Below are 20,878 nucleotides of genomic sequence, written 5' to 3' on the forward strand. Positions count from 1 at the left end.
CTGAGAAGAAATATCCTCTCAGTATCTGCCATGTCAAGCCCCCTCTGAGGCTTACATGCTTCAATAAGGTCATTTCTAAACTCCAATAGATATGGGCTCAAACTGTTCAATCTTCCTATGATGACCTGGAGCTGGTGGGCTCCCGCAAACATTTACTTAACCCATAGCCTATCAAACAATTATAATGAAGTTCTGTGGCCCATTTGGATTGGGCCCTCCATTTGGCATTATTTGGTTGACAACATGCTGGTCAACTCACCAAAATCCATCAAAATTCCCATCACAATTTTTTAAGAAACAAACCTACAAACACGTCAACATATAATGATTGATCACATTTCTGACTATTAATACATGCAGGGAGACGTAGTGTATCATTGACATTGATCAACTTCTGCCATACTTCCAAAAACAAGCTTACAAATTACACTATCGTCTGTTTTGAATAGACTGAACAACAGCTAGTCTGCCACCATATGGCCTTGACCTACCAGCTTATTTAGCATACATTGACTCACCTTGAAAGTCTGGTGCCGTAGTTTGTTACATTAACAAATTACAAAATGAAGTAAAAGAGACAAGGTCAATGTAGTACTGGACTGGAAGCCAATATTGTCATCGCAGCAAAGTAGCACTGCTTTCAGCCACAGCTTCTGGATTGGGAACTGTGACCACCATCATTCTATAATATAAGATCAACTCATCTTCATGTTCAATAGAGGCTCTGAGCAAATAGCTTATCATGTGTTTACAACAAAGGGCAGGGTATCCAGTATTAATTTTTCTTCAAATGCTGCTGATTACCCTTTAGGATAGTTTCTTCTTTTTTATGGTCAGAAATGGGAACAAAATGGCCTCATTCAGAAAAAGAAGGGTAAGTTTTTACTGAATGGCAAGATGAAGAGTAACAAAATAGCAACTTGCATGTACCTATTGTCTTAAATGTAACAAAACAAACAGTGATTTTCACAAACATTAGCAGGTAAAACTTAACACCAAGACCAAGCAGGTGAAATTGGGCCTAGTAACCAAAGGCCTTGTCAATGCATCTTCAAGGAGGAAGGAGAATTAAAAAGCAGAAAGAAGGAATTCCAGAACTTGGGGATTAGACCAGGTAAAGGCACAGCTACCATTGGCTGGTGTGAAAACAGATAGGAACCCACCAGAAGCCAGAATTAGAGGAGAATGGAAAACTTACAATGTTGTTGAGCTAAAGCAGGTAACAGAGTTAGGAGAATGTGACACCATAAAGGGATTTGATCAAAAGAAAATGAATTTTAAAATTGAGGAAGCAGAAGTGACAATGTAAGTTTGAGGACAATATGGTGGGAGACAGTGTGGAAAATAAACAAAGACAAACTATTTTTGTTTGTTTTCTTCAGAAAGCAAGACCACAGAAATAAAACAGTTTGGCATTCCATTTCTCGGGTTTAGACAGATCTATTTTGTAAATGATGAATGGTTGAAGCTATCAAAAAAATTAGGTTGAAGTTGACTGATGTTTTCTCCAAAGGTAAAACAGACCGAGAAGTTTCAAGGACTATTCCCACATTTATCAAAGTGTTGCACCATGAAAAATAGAGGGGCTGAATTTACCTTTATTCTCAGCAAGTGCTGCACCATAGCACTTCTGACTAAATTTAAGTCAATCTTGCCACCCCAGCCCATTTGTCAGATGTTTGTGTTTTCGGTGTCCACTCAGGTACTTATGTTGTTGTTGAGTGTGAAGAGAAAATTCGCTGACTGTCCTTTCTTTTAAAATAAACATGCAGCCAAGTTTTCAATTTAGCAGGATTGTTATTGGAATTGATCACTCCGCCATTGAGTGCAGTAAAGGAAACCAGACATTAAAAATTGAACGTCCTTCCAACTCTTTAAAAAAATTGGTCACCATGGATGCATGTGTTCCTCTTGCATCTATCATTACCAATGTACAAAAGATGAGAATTATGTCAGAATGAGCTTACTCCTAACATAAATACTGATGGATGGAGTACGGGACAAGGAGGTGAAAAGATCAAATTCTGCTACGTATCATTTGTCACCAGAAAATCCTCCCTTTTCACTGCTGGATTCCCAGAATTTCCATTTTTCTGCTCAGGAATGGAAATTTCTGTTCCAGCAGCGGCTACCACCCGAGGCTGGCACTGCAGGCTGGCAGCTCTCTGAAGTGGGAGTCCTTCCCCAGATGGGGGTAGAAGTCTTGATATAAGGCAATGAATGTTGCTTTTAATGTAAAGTCACTGTGAACTCTTAAGGAGTGGGATTCCTATGACTCCATGTAAAATTCAGCCGAATATTCCAATGGGTTCACTTAGAAAAAAGTAACATTTTTACAATTAAAAATTCTCTGCACTTGGCAGCTCTCTTTGCTATTAGATTTCAACGACTCACCGCAAATCGAGACCCATTCGTTATGTTACATTTCACAGTCAGTATGTCAGTTTACCTTTAAGAGACATGCACAAGACATCATCGCTGTATCATAGCATGTGACCTGGGGGTATAAAGAACTTGTATGCCATCTTATCCCAGGATCACTTGAAGCATGACATGCTACTCAAAGCATGCTACACAGTGCTACTCTTTATAAACTAACAGGTTAATGTTAGCTCTAACACTGGTTTGCCTTTGGAGTGCATTGTTTGTTTGTGTATAATTGTTGTAATTAACATCTTCAATACCAGAATATCCATGTCCAGTTTCTTTTGTTGTGGGAGATAATATAAGCTTTGCCACATCAAGTAAAATACCCTGTTAATGTCAAAAATCACACAACGTTTCAAAGAGAAACAAGATGAGTTGTATCAATCAGTTATTTTAATGCTGTTGCTGCTTTGCCTTCTGAAGACCACATCCTATCCATGGTAATAAACAGGAAGTGGGCTTCACACAAAGATAGAACTTGTACAGGTTCGTGTTCATTGCTGCATTTTCAAAGTTCCCTCTCTCAATGCTCTAATCAGCTCATCAAAAGTTAGACTGAAGTCGTTTTCTCAGAACTCTGACACAGCAACAAAGTCAAATTCTGCAGCAATTTGAATTTCGAGGCAAAACTAACTGATAATAGCCACATAATATCACAGGAATGCAACTATGAGGTTAATCATGTGTATATGGATGGGTGGAGTCTAATGCCTTCCCTTGAGAGTTTGGAGGCAGATGGACACTAAATTGGGCTCCAGGGTGAGGTTTGCCTTACTGGTTCTGTCCTGATTTGAATCTTGGGCTGAATGCTCGTGAATGAGTTTCCAGTACCCATACCAGTTAGGGCCCTTATGTAAGCAATTAATGGCTACTTAAGGATTACATCCCATTGGCATTCAACCAGAAGTGGATGGGGCAGCCACAAAAAGCAAAACCCTTTTGCTAGTGGGGTCCTTTGTTTTCAGGCACTCAGGTCTAAAACTTACCAACTCCTGAATGATATGAGCATTGGCAAGAAAGTTGGGAAAATCAGATGAGATCAGCAGTGATTGGATACCCAATGTCGGGAGCAAAACATGCCATTCTCCAAGCAAGTGATGAACAGGGATATGAGATTCTTGTTAATGAACAGCAAGACAGCTATATATGAGGTCCATTTGCATCTCAATAATAGTATTATCTGGTGTTAATACTAGACTATTAATCCAGAAACCCAGCTATTGCTATGCAGACCAGGGTTCGAATCCCTCCACGGCAGATGTTGGAATTTGGATGCAGTAACTAAAAAGTCTGGAATTAAGAATCTACTGATCACCATGCAATCATTGCTGATTGTAGGAAAAACCCGTCTGGTTCAGTAATGCCCTTCAGGGAAGGAAATCTGCCATTCTCACCTGGTCTGGCCTACATGTGACTCCAGACTCTCAGCAATGTGGCTGACTCTCAATTGCTCTCTGAAATGGCCTAGCAAGCCACTGAGTTGTACCAACCGCTACAAAGTCTCAAAGAAATGAAACCGGATGGATTACCTGGCATTGACCTAGGCACCAGAAAAGCCAAAGGCAGAAACAGCCCTTTCGACCCTGCAAAGTCCTCGTCACTAACATTTGGAGGTTAGTGCCAAAATTGGGAGAGCTGTCTCTCAGACTCGTTAAGCAAAAGCCTGACATAGTCATACACTCAGAACCATACCATAAGGCATTGTCCCAGACACCACCACTGCCATCCCTGGATATGTCCTGTCCCACTGGCAGGACAGGCCCAGCAGAGGTGGTGGCGCAGTGGTATAGGCTCGGGAGGGAATTGATCTAAGAGTCCTCAACATTGACTCCGGACCCCATGAAGTCTCATGGCTTCAGGTTAAACATGGGCAAGGAAACCACCTGCTGATTATCACATACCATCCTCCCTCAGTTGATGAATCAGTACTCCTCAATGTTGAACAACACTTAGAGGGAGCACTGAGGATGGCAAGGGCACAAAATGTACTCTGGGTGGGGGATTTCAATGTCCACCACCTAGAGGACTCAGCAGCAGTACTACAGATCGAGCAGGTCGGGTCCTAAAGGACATAACGGCTAGACTGGGTCTGCAGCAGGTGGTGAGGGAAGCAAAAAGAGGGAAAAACATATCTTATCTCATCCTTGCCAATCTGCCAGCTGCAATTTCATCTGTCCATGACAGTATCGATAAGAGTGAGCATCGCACAGTCCTTGTGGAGATGAAGTCCTGCCTTCACATTGAGAATAACCTCCATTGTGTTGTGTGGCACTATCACTGTACTAAATGGGACAGACTTCACACAGATCTAGCAACTCTAGACTGGGCATCTGAGGCGCTGTGGGCCATCAGCAGCAGAATTGTACTCCAGCACCATCTGTAACCTCATGGCCCAGCATATCCCCCACTCAACCATTACCATCAAGACAGGGGATCAACCCTGGTTCAATGAAGAGTGCAGGAGGGTATGCCAGGAGCAGCACCAGGCGTAATTGAAGATGAGGTATCAACCTGGTGAAGCCACCAAACAGGATTATTTGCAAGCCAACCAGCGAAAGCAGCAAGCAATAGACAGCTAAGCCATCCCACAACCAACGGATCAGATCTAAGCTCTGCAGTCCTGCCATATCCAGTCGTGAATGGTGGTGGACAATTAAACAATTCACTGGAGGAAGATGCTCCACAAATATCCTAAATAAAAACCGAAAGAGCTGTGGAAGCTGTAAATCGGGGACAAAAACAGAAATTGCTGGGAAAGCTCAGCAGGTCTGGCAGCATCTCTGAATTAAAAATCTGAGTTAACGTTTCAGGTCCGATGACCCTTCCTCAAAAAACTGATGGTAGCTGGGAAAAAGTCAGTTTATATGCAGAAAATAGGGAAGGGGATAGGGTAACAAGTAAATGATAGGATAGACCCTAAAGAGAGAAGAACAGTTGGACAAAGGAGTTGCTAACGATCAGGCTGGGAGAGCGAACAGTTGTTAATGGGGACTGTTAGTGACTGACAACAGGGGGTGTGTAGTGGCAGGCTATGTGGTAACAAGGCCTAGTGTGTGGGGTAGGGGGCTGGGACATGGGAGAGTTTAGGCCCTAAAATTATTGAGCCCAGAGGACTGCAGGGTCCCCAAGCATAAAATGAGGTGGTGTTCTTCCAGGTTGCGTTGAGCTTCACTGGAACACTGCAGCAAGCCTGAAACAGATGTTGGCCAGGGAACAGGGTGGTGTGTTAAAGTGCCAGCTGCCAGCCATTCATCCAGGTGCACAGTGGCCTTTTAAAGATAGCATGGGCACCAGGGTTGCTGGTCCTCTGGCAATCTGGTGAGTTGTTCAGGGAGTGCCCGGTGATGGAAAGTGTCTAGAATTGGGTGAGAGGAGCACCTCTGTGGTGGAGTAGGTAGTTAATGAGGCTGGTTTTGAAAGACGTGGTGAGAAATTTTGCTAGGCCTCGTGGAGAGAAACTTGACTAAACTCTCTTTTTTTTTAAAAGAAAAGTCAGCCTTCTGGGTGAGAAGATATGCAAAGGCACTGTCTGTCCTAATAGATGTAAAAGATCCTGTGGCGTTATTTTTGAGCAGAGTGGGAGAATTATTCCTGATGGCTGGGCCCATTGTCCCTCAACCAACCTCCCAAAAACAGAATATGCATCAATACCACATTGCTGTTCATTGGAACTTGCTGTGAGCAAATTGATAGCCACACTCCACTGGTAACAATGTCTCCACTTCAAAGTAATTCATTGGTTGATAAACACTGAAACATCTAGTGTCTGAATGACACTATATAAATAAATGTATCATTTATTTTAATGCCTCCTTTGAGGCATGCTGCATTCTTGTCCCATGGGGATGGTCTGCTAAAATAACAAGGAAGATATGTACCTTCCTGATCATATCCACTTGCATTGTCTCTGTCTCATTAACCACTGAATGGGGGTTTGGAGTGTTGAGCTCTGGTCATTTAACCACACACTTGGCCCCTTGCTTCCAGATTTATTATGCTGGGAAATGATTCTGCAATAATTTCTTGAATCTCCTCTGGCAAGTTCCCAGTTCCTGGTCCATCAGAGATTACAACCTCACCATGTGTAAATAAAGCTGACGATACAAAAGCAGGTTGGGAAAACACATGACTATCATGCTACACTGTCAGCTTGGTCCCTAACATAAGCACACACTCCATTTAGACTACAAAATTGTCCTAAAGCAAGACTGCTTTGTACAGTTGCTGCACTTGCGGAGTGAATGGGCCCCAAGATTCTATTTGGTATGAACATTATGTGCATTAGAAACTGACTTTAATGCCTTCTAAATTTCCTCTCTTCCATGACATGTTTTACTACCAACATAACCTAAAATTACTAACTCCCAATTGTTTACAAGATGCAGTTTTAAGCTCCAATATGGTGTTATTGTCTTCCACTGGTTTTTAACCAATACTTTATGTACAGAGTAAAGTTCCAAAAATTTTTACATCAATAGCATGACGTGCTGAGGTAGCTTTTCCAATATTTGCTTGGATCAGGCATTCATCTGGCAGCATGTTCTCATTAAACTGCTGGGATACTTCAGCTCTCTTTAATTTCAACTCGGTCCTTGGCACCTGATTTAGACTTGAGTTTAGCTCCAATATGAAATTGTTGGAGCTTTTAATGAATGTTAAATTTGTGTGAATACATGAATGATCCCTAAAAACAAAACAAACATAAACAGATACATCAGAACGCAGATAATGCACAATAAACACAAGTTTGAGTCTTTGTGTATGCCTTTCAGATCAATGTAAATACTAAGGGGAGAGGTGGGGTGGAGGAATGGGACGTTGGAGAGAGCCATCCCACTGCCCTTCAGAATTATTTTCGTTCCCAGCATTCTGCCTGCAAAACTCACGATTTAAATTTCCCAGCTTCCCTATCATAGCACTGAAGCCTAATAACCTCCCTTGACTTGCACTAAGTTGACACCTCAGGACTGACCAGGGCCTAGACACCTTACAGCAAACCCCTGACCATTCTCTCTAAAGCTCCCTGATTGACTGACCGTGGCTCTCAAGAGCTGGTTACACTAGACCTATTGGTTTAACCCCAGCCTACAACCCAGACAGTAGGCATACTGAACCCCTGACACTGAGCATTGCAAGAAGCTGATGGACCACATCCAAGCCCCTGGACCGATAGCAGATGAAGACTTTCACTTACTGTGCTGTGACCCTCTGACCTAAAGCTGCCTCCCTTATCCTGACTGAGGAATACTCCCCTTCCACTTTGAGACATGGGCTGTTAGGTAGATGCACATAGTGTATTTGTTGTCACATGTGCAAGTGTGCGACTGATGTAGCTCACTGCCTTACAGCAACATGTCCACCCCTTGGTTGATGACTGCTGACAACCAGGACAAGCTGCCCAGCTTTGTGTCTGCGCTAAACAACAAGGCAAGTCGGAAATACTGTGCCACCTTGGCCAAAGCTTAAAGGCTCAGTGTGTAAAAGAACAAGGCAGAGATGCTGTGAGCATCTAGTAGAGACAAAGTGAGTCAGTATTAAGAGAACAAGCACAGAGCCCTGAGGTGTACTCTGGTCAAATCTTTGAGATAAATGCCTGTCCTTGCGCCCACTGTCCTGGCAGCAGTATTCCAAGGAAGGGTGCTGGTGCCCTCAAGTGTAGTAATGAAAAGCAGAACCATATTACAAGTGGGTTGAAACTGTGCCATGAGGGTGTGGTGAGACTGGTACATGCACAATGCCAACCTCTGTGGATGGGGTGTATGGGCAGTTGCTGTCCATGTAGCACGGCCTGAAATGTTGGTGACTGCTATTGAAGATGGAGAGCCAGAGGAGCAGGCAGAGCACTGGCATTGCTTAGTGACCTGCTGGCTTTCATGTTGGGAACTGTCACTGTCTAGTTTCTATCTAACAAGTGAGAGAACACTGGCATTCTGATACACTGCTCGTCAAAGGACAGCCATTTCAAGGATGTTAGAAAAAGAGAAAATTCTCTGACGGGGACCTAGAGTCCTGGTGGATTGGGTAGTTAAAGTGAGTGGTGCTCTGTTCCTGGAGGACTTGCTATTAGACCCTGGCAGCCTGCTGCAGGTCGCCACCCAGATCAATGCTGCTTCTGTGGTCCAAAGGAATGTCTAGCTGAAAGAAGCTCAATGACTTTCTTTGTCCTGCCACTTCTACTGTACTTCTCACTGTTACACTTCTCTCTCTGCTACCTCACACTCACTCTATCTCTGCCACTGCACCCATCTCCCACCAAGGCTCATGCTGTGCCACTGTCACTGTTGCCTGCACCATCTTCCCTCACTCACTCTCAAACCCCACCAATCTCACATGCCACTAACCCTGCTTGGCCTCTGTGCTGCCGACTCACTCCCTCAGGATTGCTCACCACCTTTAACCACCTGCACCAGTGTCTTACAGCTTTGCCACCCATTTTCATCACACTTAATCCCTCTTCTCTCCCATTACAGGGTGGAAAGAGCCAGGAATGGGTGGAGCAGTGCCTGATATTAAGCTCCCCACTCTCCACAAGGAGAGAATCCTGGACCTTGCAGGATAGATCCTGTGGGGACTTTGAGACATCCCGCTGACTGTATAGGTACGACCCTTCATTCCGCTGTGACTATTACATCGACCTCGATCGGTCAGTCACATTCATTGCACATTATTTCTAACCATTGGCCCTGACACTTTCTCCCTCTCTTGTGTTTGGCCGATACCAGTGGGATGTCCACAGCCTCAGTGGAGAAATGTTCTGCTCTATCAGAAGCCACCTTCTCGACTTCCAAGGAAGCATCAGCAAGGCTGTTTCCTGCACCCCGCACCAGCTTCGATACTGCCCCTCAAGTAGGAATGTCACACTCAAAAGGTGTGGCAGCAGAATCTGGTGAGCACCGACATGGGATAGCTTTGCAGCCGGCCAAGAAGACAATGCCCCAGGCCGAGGGTACTCAGAGGACTATCAGAGACCAGGTACCTGCTCAGTCCCAGGCAGGAGAGGCCTTTGTGGTATTGGGAAATGGAGACCTGATCCACATATACGGGGAGGAACAAGAGCAGGAGACAGGGATGAAGGGTGCAATGACCCTCCTAACACAGAGGCTGCAGGAGGGCAGCTCACCAAGGCCACCCAGTGCCTGAAGTATGCGACTGTCTATCTGGCTGCCTCCGTGGATACGTTGGTGTTGCCACAGAGTGCCAGGTCCTGACCCCTCAGTCAGCTGGAGAGGCGCACACACACACCTGCACTCTATCACCTCAAGCATTGGTCCTCAGGACCGAAAGGATGGTGACAGTGGGGAACAGGGAACCTGGCATGCAATCCAGGTGCCCCTTCCTCACAGGGAGATGGGGTTGTGCCAGGATGCACCCAGCTGAAGAAGGAATTACACACAGGTCCCTCAGAAATCTCTCTCGGGACACTCCAGAGGCAATCGTGTCCTTCACCTTCTCCCTGCCTTCCCATCCTCCCAACCATTGGAGGTTGAAGCTGAGGAGGGTTCACTCATCTCTGGTAAGGGGAACCTCAAAGAGTTCGTTTGAGTTGACCAGACACACATGCCCCCAGGATCACCCAACCAAACCTTCAGCGCTAATGGGCTTCTTCCATCCCAGCTGCAGACCCATGGACTACACTGAGATGGAGTGGGAAGGAAATATAAACTGACAAGGTATTGAGGGGACACATTAATGGCATGGTGACATAGCACAGTACATCCATGCTTACATTTATGCAAATATTAACAGTTTTACCCTGTACCTATTTGTTTCAGTCTCTGCCTAGTCCTGAATGTATGATACATCCCATATGGACCTGATGGGAGGCATCATGGAGCAATATCTGTGAGATTCTGCTGCAGCCTGTGGAAGAAAGGTGAACATTTCTTTGTGGTGAGTAGTTTGATTGGAAACAGCATATTAATGAGGTGAGTTGTGCAGTGAATAAGGTCACTAACAAGCAATATTGCCCCTTAATGGGCAGCTCCCCACTGCATAGTGAGAATCTTTCTTCAACCCTCGTGTTCCTGATGTCAACTTCTGCCTCACTGGAATTCCCATGGAGTTCTGCCACAGTTCCCTCTATACCCACATTATTCCAGCTCCTATATATATTCCAACCAATGGATAGCAACAGGGACAGCACTTCCGACATTGGTTTCTGGCCTCTGCTTGTATGTGTTAGTGAAACACTGAACATCAGAACCCCTAGCTCTTCCCACAAAGCCCACTGGCTTCACACCTTCCCGGGCACCCACCCAACCCATCTGCATGAGCCTATATCTGCCCACCTTCCACCATCACTACCCAGCAGCTGGCAAAGGAGGTGACCATACCAGGTGCAGTGATGCACACTCCTTCTCCTTGAGGCCAGGGTGCTCCTGACATGGACAAACCTCCTTCCTGCATTAGTCTGCTCCCATTTGTGCTTTACCATATCCCTTCTTTAGTCAACCCCTTCACAACTGTTATCCCACCATCTTCTTCCACCTCCCCCAAACCTGCAGCACCCAGTCTCTGTGTATTTTTCCCAAGGCATTTGGCCACCTGACTCCCACCCTCACTCCCCATAGGTTCTCTAAACAAACGACACAGACTCAGAGGTGAGAACACTCCCAATGTAGCCACAGCTGAAAATAACAAAGATGTGAGGGAAATGTTTGGCAGGGAATAGAATCTGGTCTTTCCTCAGGCTAGAAAATGTTAAGACTAAGTGGGAGATTTATCAAATTGGGAACATGTCAATAAATTATCCAACGAGTATTTCCAATTTTAGAGAAAGCCTTAGTGTTGTTAAAAAAAGAACAAATCTGCCTGTTCCAGCAGAATTTAAGTGTCATTATACCACAGATCTGATTCATTGTTTAGGGAGATGTGGTGCCTCAGACTTGAGTTATACTCCCAGCTGATTATCAACTCTAGATATCCAGGTGGGACTTGAACCTAGACCTCTGATCCCAGAGGTAGGTACATTACCACTGAGCCACAAGAACCCTCCATATGGCTTTTCCTTCAGAAAAGTTACACTTTGATAATATTGAAGGGTCAATGATTTATCTGGATTGATAACTCTTAGAATCTTATTATAGTTTTCTAGAGCTACTGTCAGACTATCCAACATGAGATTACCCATTTGGTTGGTCAATCTCTCTTGTTTAATGTGACCCAGGTAGGCTCACAGCAAGTCACACTACTTGGTTTACAAAGCCATTTTCTAGTGCAAACTGTGCAGGTAATTGGTCTATCTGCTGGTGTTCTTAAAACTCTTAAAAATTAACATTCAAATTTACATTAAATTAATATTTCCCAAACCTACATAGAGAATTACAGGTTTAAAAAAGTTCACAATTACAGCTTATACTGAGAACACTACGAGACAACAAAGGGTTTTGGCCTGAAACGTTGACTTTCCTGCTCCTTGGATGCTGTCTGACCTGCTGTGCTTTTCCACTTCCACATTTATTGACTCTAGCTTCCAGCATCTGCAGTCCTTACTGCCTCCAAGTAGGAGATGTTTGTTTTTTCTGTCTTAGTGCAATTCAATAACTGTATTATCAGTCAAAAGCTTTACGCATTTTCTAAAGCAGGTTTAAAGTTTAATTTACTAAACAGGTTCCAATGTAGTGTGAGAGTGATTGCAGCAAATACTCTGTGACCGCAACAAATAATCATACACAAACACACAGATATATTAATTCCTGTATAAATCTCTAAACCAGTTTGTGCAGGCCACCTTGAGAAAGTCATATTTGGTCTTAAACAAATATCTTGATGTGAGATTATGTAGCCAAACAGACATGTACTTAAAAGAAAAATCTGTTGTCACATTAGCTCATGTAACCTCTGCTCTACTGAAAACAGACATCATAACTCTCCTGTTGGAGAAAATGGTGCCATCTAGTTGCATGTTTGTTGAAATTATTCAAATAAATTGCCTCAAAGACCCAACCAACCGATGCCAATGATAAACTGTATGACACCAATGGTGATTAAGGGGATTAATGGCGAGTAGATGGAACACAAATCATCACTCCTCAATGATGTGCACCTGGGTTTTATTAGTTGTCAAGGACAGAAATTTGACAATGATTTTTTTGAACCGTTTGTGTGCAGAACAGAAACAGGAAATGGCCTCCGATTATTCATATCACATTTATCATATTGTCCATCTGGCCAATACAGCAACACAGTGGCTCACAGAGGCAGGGACATGGGTTCAATTCTACCCTTGGGTGACTTTCTGTGTGAAGTTTGCACGTTCTCCCCGTGTCTGCATGGGTTTCCTTTGGGTGCTCCGGTTTCCTCCCACAGTCCACGGATATGCAGGCTATGTGGATTGGCCATGCTAAATTGCCCATTATGTCCATGGATATGCAGGCTGGGTGGATTAGCCATGGGAAATGGAGGGTTATAGGGATAGGGTAGGAGTGTGGGTTTAGGTGGGATGCTCTTCAAAGGGTTGGTGTGGACTCGATGGGCCAAATGGCCTGTTTCCACTCGGTAGGGATTCTATGATCTGTGGTCAGACTTAGATACATGCACACTTCAACATTATTGTGCTCATAAATAAAAATAAAGCACAAATGAAGAGATGGGGAGCACACCAAAGTGTGAATAGAGAAATAGGTATCAATGAGAAATGATTAATCAGCAAGCAGCTACTGACAGCAAACATAGAATAGGAGACCATAGACTCAATTTTTAGCAGGGATTTTAGCCTCTGATGGGGTGTGCTAAGAGCTGGGTGGACTGGGAGTTCTGCAACCTCAGGCAGTGTCAGTTTCACAACTCCATCCTGCCCCGAGGTCATTTCCCTTGGAGATGATACAAGGTGGCTTAGGCAGGCTTAGAGGTCCTTCCTGCCTCCCTGGCTTCAGCTTCAGCCTTTGGAGACAGACAGTGTGTCCCATGACTCTGGTCAGGCTGCCTAAACTGTTATGTAGTTTAATTTAATCAAAGGTGCACACTGTATCACTTAACTGTACTACCAGCTGCTAAAGCAGTGCTGCAGAGGTTCCTGTTGTCCTTCTAGTTTCAAGAGCCTGCCCACTGTACTTAATTGACATTGATCCTTGCCACTGACTAATCTTTGGCTAGTTTGGGATAAATCGCAGCTGGGTGACTGTTCTACAAACAGTGCAGCTTCTGTCACCCATTTGACTTTTACTGCAGCTTCCAAAGCCAAAAGGAAAAATCATATCCATTAAAGCTGCCTGAAGTACTTTTGGTGAATTGTATTAGTCATCATTTTGCATTTTTTAATGTTTACTCATTAAGCTGCAGACTTAGTGCTGTAAATATGGGGTTTAAATTCACAAGTGATTAAAGATAAAATCCCTGCAGTATGGAACCAGGCCATCAGCCCATACCGAAGGTCCAAAGAGCAACCCTCCCAGACCCACCCCATCCCTGTAACCCTGTGTCTCCCATGACTAATCCACCTTGCCTGCATATTCTGGGCAATTTAGCATGGCCAATCCACCCTAACATGTACATCTTTGGAAGATGGGAGGAAACCCACACAGACGCAGGGAGAATGTGCAAACTCCACACAGACAGTTGCCCAAAGGTGGAATCGAACCCAGGTCCCTGGTATTGTGAGGTAGAAGTGCTAACTACTGAGCCCGCATGCCTCCCAATACAGAAGAAAATTCTGACACTTGCTAAAACGGCTGCTTTATTTTTTTTTCTTTTCTAAAGACACAAAACCTAGTCTGATATTCCGGTGCAATAATGAGGGAACGCTCATGTCGGAGATGACAACATTCAACTGGCGAAATTGAGACTCCAACTGTTAAGTGATGCAAGAAATCTCCTGTCCCTGTTTGGGGAAGATCCGGGGCTTCTCATTGTGACCTGGCCAATATTGACCAATCAAACAAGAAAAACTAAAAAATTATTTTCCGGTCACAGCCATATTGCTGTTTCTGAGAATCTTGCTGTGTACATATCAATTGCTGCATTTCCAACATTACGACAGTGTCTACACTTCAAATATATTCTTCTAATCTGAATAACATCATGTAAGATTTCATCACTCGTTTATAACATAACTGTAAAGTTCCTGAAGATGATAGAAAAGACCCAAAGACTCCAAAAGAAGAATGATTATTAAAGTATTACAGAAATAAAATGCAAACATGACCTGCAGAGGGAAGCAACAAGATATGTGGAAATATTCTTGGTGGTCTGTGAAGATGAAAATTCAAATACTTTCTCTCCAGGGCAAGGACGACAGCTCTGACATGACAGGGACCATGGCAGACTCTGAGTAAATGATACAATAATGATTCCTGAGTGATTTAGTCACAAATAAATATCATTATATCAATGCCCCTAAGCTCTTCCATAATACTCCTGTGAACAAATATTAGTGACAGCTTGTAAATCGTAATATGTTACTCTTCTATGTCCATTTTCTTTTGCTGTGTTTCACCTAAATAAATTATATAATATTGTTCCCTCTTCTGCAGCGATCAAATGGTAAAACAAACAGAAGAGATCATGCACAATGCAGTGCCGATATTAAACAGTGCTTCTAATATCTCCACAGTAAAGTCTAGTTCCAACCATTTTTCCTAGGCTTCAAGGCATTTTATCAATGCCATATGGGAACCTACATTTCTAAATTTGTTTTTTTTTTGACACCAGCTCAGTTACATAAGGAAAGGAGCCATTTTTTTTTAAATTAAAAGCTACATTAAAACCTTTGGCAGCAAGTGAAATGTATCTGAATTGCAATTAACTCATAATATTCAACCATGGTGATATTATGTCAATTATTCAATGATGTTTTAAATAGCTTCTCCTGTAAATCAGTCTAGCAGAAATTTTGAAAATATGAAAAGTACACAAATTTATTTTGACATAGTTAAAGAATAAAACATTGGAATTTCTTGAGAATTCTGAGTATTTCTAGGAGATTCCTGTTTTGTAAGATTAGAAACCTTCATCTCTCTTTCTTACAAGGCCAGTAACAGCAAAGGGAAGGAACTGGGTTCCATGTGCCTATATCATTTTCTTGTCTAGTTAAGTAGACAGGAGGATCTGCAAGTATGGGAACCCATTCAACTGCAGATCAGTGTCAACAATATTGTGAGAGGAAGAACTGCCTAAAGTGGTAATTAAGGAGCTTGAGACACCTCAGAAGGCACTGGTTACTCAGGGCCTCAAGGATTTACCCCAATTTTCCATCTGAGTATTAATGGAAAAAGAGACATAAGACTTTGTATAAAATAGACAACCTGAATATGACATAGATAATTCAAATAGATGAATGACTTTCCCTCCAAGCTCAGGAAATTCCAAAGTTCTGAAGAAGGGTCTAGGCCCGAAACGTCAGCTTTCCTGCTCCTCTGGTGCTGCTAGGCCTGCTGTGTTCATCCAGCTCTGCACCTTGTTATCCCAAAGTTCTTCTAATTGTTTTCCGTTTTCCTGTACCTCACTAAAGCTTCAGGTGAGTTTACCAGTTCTCAGTTCTGATTAAATCAGTAAATCAATGATTTATGAATGGTATTGTGTTTGGATCCTGAATCAGTAAGAAGTGGATTCTAACAGAATTCATTGAGGAACCTTATGGCTGTCTGACAGAAAACTGTCAAAGCATGAGTCAGAGTCAATTTTGAATCTCACTTTTGAGACAAAAGACAGTTAGCATTAAAAAAAAACACTCAAAGTCCTCTTCATTGATAGACCCTTAATAAAATTCCATTTCTTCTACTATTTTTGATATTCTATGTTGGTTGTCTGTTGACAAAAAAAAATGGATAGCATATTAAGAAATTTGGGGATAAAAACTGGTCTACACAGGCAGTCAGGAAGGAAGCTCATGAATTACAGTTATGGTGGAGGTGGGAAGCCACACATTTGCTGCTGCAACATTATTTCCATGACTATAGCATAAGGCTGTGCCTGTACCATACTGCAGCCTCCTTCTGTGCTCAGCAGGGAGCCCAGCATCAGTGTGCTAATACAGTGCAACCTGCCTTCTATGCTTAAAAAAAACAGCCTTTCTCTCATAATGGGTAACTGCAATTTGAGGTTGGTGACTTCTGAATACTAATGCTGCAGTTGTAAAGAAGAAAAATGGAATGCTGGGATAAATTGAGGGTTGCAGGGATAGATGCAGTGCTGGATAATTTGGTAGTACACATGGACAGGAGGAAAAATGCTGTAGTTCCATGAAAGGCCAAGAGAGACTCAAGAGCAAACCTTAGAAAGGAGAACATTCAGGATAGATGGCTTGATCTTGCATTATTCTCCTTTTCAACAGTCAGCTCATCCTGCTAATTAGCATGATGAGCAAGTTGCAGATGGTGTGACCATAAACCACTTGCTTTTCACTCCATTCTCCATTTCTTCAAGCCACCCTTTTCCTTCTGATTTTCTGCTTTCAAATATTCAGGAATTGCCTCCTGCCTAGCCCAGGAATCCCAGGAGAAGGCGGGACGGCATCAGTATAACACTAACAAAGAACTGCCGTCACTTGATCTGTTGCTTGCAGTCACTGTCAGATACTGAAACTGAGTGTAACCCAAAAGCCAGTATACCTTTGTTATCAGCACCTGATGAGTCACCGGACATTAGGGTCTGTAACCTGAAAGGTTGGTTCAGGTAACAGCTCACCAGGGAGTAATGTTGTATTTTTATTACAGTGCACCAGGATAAGGATCTTGATGGAGCTACACAGGTTTACACTGAAAGGCATGTGCATTGAGATACTGGTTCCAAGGCCTGGTCTACCAGCCAGCTTCCTGTCAAGAGGCTTGGAGAAGTCCAGCTTCAAATTGGCAGAAGGTACTCTATAACAGCTTTCCTTCTTTACAGCCACTGTACAATCTCCTTGTCATGTTGTAAGTCCTATTACTATTGGAGCTGTTGTGTGGGGCAGGTCACTTACTCTGCCGTTTTCTGTGAGGATGCTGCAATATCTGTCAAATGCGAGAACCCACTATACCACCTCCAAAAACAATACTTTGAGACGCATTGTAAAATCGGATATTCTTTAAAATTCCCTTAGGTGCCAGGCCATGTAAGTAACATTGGGTCCCACCCCTCCTGCAGTTGACTGCTTGGTCTTTGGTAAGTAGCTTACAAATCTGTTGAATGGACCTGCATAGTCCAGATTTCAAACGTGGATTTCACAGAGGCAATAGCTGTGCAAAATTACAAAGAGAAGGCAAAGGCCTAGTGGTATTGTGACAAGACTATTAATCCAGAGATCCAAGTAATATTCTGGGATGGCAGATTGTGGAATTTGAATTCAATAAAAAAATCAGGGATTAAGAGTTTAATGATGACTGTACTGTTTGCTGGAGAACAACCATGATTCACTAATGAAATGTGCCACCTTTACCTGGTCTGGCCCACATGTGACTTGAGACTCACAGCAATGTCACTGACTCTCAACTGCCCCCTGGGCAATTTGGGATGGGTAATAAATCGTAGCCTGGTCAGCAACGCCCATATTCAGTAAATGAATAAACTCAGACCTGATTGGTTGTTACCAGCACTTGCAGTGAATGTCCCCACAAGAGCTTGTCTCAAAATGCTTTACCAAGCAGCTGGTCAGCTTAAACCTGATGGAAATTTTCCAGTGCTGTCTCTAGCATTCTCCTCTGTCCTAGTGATGTGATTTTTCACATGTGAAATTTAGAACATTACTGTAACTCGTAAATAAGGAAGCTGGACTTCTCTTAAAAATAAGCTGTTGAAAGTAAGTAACAGTGTCACTAATATCCTTTAGGAATGAGGTCTGCCATCCTTACCTGGTAAAGCCTACATCTCCAGACCTACAGTAACGTAGCTAACTCCTGGCTGCCCACAGAAATTGCCTAGCAATCCATTCAGATCAAGGGCAGTTACTCATGAGCACAAAATGTGGCCTTGTCCACATCTCATGCAAGAATAAAGAAAAGCAGTAAATAATACAATTTTCTGAAGATGACCAGCTAGTGTCTGGCAATAGTCTGCTAGGAGATGACCATAAACTGAATTTTGTTTAATACAGCCTCACAACACATAATCAAAAAAGAAAACAGACCACTCACCACAATCTGCATACAACTACTTGTCTGAGAGTTCAAATACAAAATACACACACACCAAAGTAAGTTTGAATTACAGAGGCCAGTGACTACTTCAGTATTAACTGGTCTTGGAGCAAAATCGCTTACATTTAAAGCATCCGTTGAGATCTGTAACATAATTTACTTTGTACATTTCTTTGTATTTTTTTTTAATCTTTGTTTCCTTTGCACTCCTTTCCATTACTTTGCTTCTCCATTTCTTCATCTTCAATGATTCTGCTTTACTTTGACATGACAATTTATCATTGTTACCCTTTCTCTATTTGACTTTTTCCCCCAGATTGCTCCATTTAAGATGTGACTCTACAATGGTACCAGGCGCCCATATTATTAATCAATTTGATTCTGTTTTCACGTAAGGTCACTGTTTATTGCTGTTGTTTTCTCAGACGAGAAGTATAGGCATAAGCTGCTACCTTGTGGATAAATTGTGAATTACATGTGTTAAAGGGTCTGAAGAAGGAAAGATTTGACCTGCATTCACAAAACAGTTTTACCGACATTGCAAAATAATTTATAGACAATGGATCCTTTACATTATAGTTGCTGTTTTAATGAGCCATAAGACGAAAAGAAACAGGAACAGGAGTTGCACATTAGGCCTCTCAAGCCTGCTCAATAGAATCCTCATGTCCACTTTCCTGCCCTTTCCTCATAACCTTTGATTCCCTGACTGATCAAGAATCTATCTATCTCATTTGTAAATATACACAAGGACTCTGTCTCACAACTCTCTGTGGCCAGGAATTCTGAAGATTCACAACCCTCAGAGAGAAGAAATTCCTCCTCATCTCAGTCTTAAATTGGTGTCCCTTAATTCTGAGACAATGCCATCTGGTCCTAGACCCTCCCATGAGGGGAAGCATCCTCTCAGCATTTATCCTGTGAAGCCCCTTAAGAATCCTATTTGTTTCAATGAGATCACTGCTCATTCTTCTAAAATCCAGTAAGTAGAGTCCCAACCTGTTTAGCTTTTCTTCATAAGACAATCCTTTTATAGCTAATTTGTCCAAACAGCAAATAGAGAGAATGTTTCCTGGGATGGCAAAACTAAGATCATTTTAAATACGTTTTTTAAGACAGTTATCAACAATGGAAACTTGAAATGTGAGGAAAGTTATGAACAATGCTTCATCTGAACCATGGACAGGATTACACTATAAACATCTGAATGTATTTAGAAGTGATATTAGAATAACAGTAATGACAAAGATTCCAGATACATTTAAATACTTGGGAGTTTTTTTAATGCCATAATCATTTAGATTTGTAAACTCAGATTATTGTTGAAAAAGAGACATATACTGCTGAAGCTTCTCATCTTGCATTCTTCAGGACAGATTCAAGAAAACGAAATTTCAAAGGGAGCTCTACTTTATACTGCATAAGTAAAGGGTGCTGATTGGTTGGTAAGCTTACCCTGATTCATCAAAGCATTGCCATAGAGAATTCACCAAGGAATAATTGTTTTCCATGCTTTCGTTTCATTCAAAAAGGTGCCTGAACACATTATTTTATCTTGCAAGGGACGTGTAGTTGCTTATGAAATTATGTAGCTTCTAGGAAGTATAAATGTGAGTCCAACTGATAATCTTAAATTGGTTGTTCAAGTAATTCTTGGGGTTCTTCAGTAAATGATGTCCAATTACAGAATCACATCTAACGTTAGGTATTATGTTCTAAGTCTTGCAAAGAAGGGCTAGTTCAGTACAATCAGTGCTCTGCCAATTTCAAACTGCTATAGGAATGTGCTTTTTGATACAATCAGTCATTCATAACGACATGCATCATATATACTGCCTGCCTGCCTACTACACGACTGAATAATGTGAAATACATATGTGAGTGTCGGTGAAACACCAGGGTGTATAGTCACTGGACTCATACACCCCTTACACCAATGGATACTTTGGTTGTACCAATAAGGAAGATGTTGGGTTTTCACCTGTTGACCTACACATTACAAATGATATGAAAAATAATATTAAAGTAAGGACATTTTTCTACATTGTACAGGACATTGGTGAGACTACATCTGGAGGTCTTGTAGATGCATATGGGTGCATTATACAAATGTGGATGGTTTGGGTCCTGTCAGTTTTTTGTTTTGTATAAATATTATTTGTTCATTCCTTATTTGTGCATCGCCCATTTTTTTGGCTACTGTCTGGAAAGTGGCTTTTTTACTTGAATGGCAAGGTATTATGATGCAGTGGGGTAGTATACCGTAAATTGTGACCCACTATTTCTGGAGTTGTACCAAATGTGAATGTTAGGGTCCTGTAAAAATAACTTACTTGAACTTCATACCAAAGCTAGAAAGCACAGACCAGGTCTCAGTACTAACTAAGATTTACTATCTATTA

The sequence above is a fragment of the Rhincodon typus genome, chromosome 20 (genome assembly GCF_021869965.1).
Source record: "Rhincodon typus isolate 14 chromosome 20, sRhiTyp1.1, whole genome shotgun sequence".
NCBI lineage: Eukaryota > Metazoa > Chordata > Chondrichthyes > Orectolobiformes > Rhincodontidae > Rhincodon > Rhincodon typus.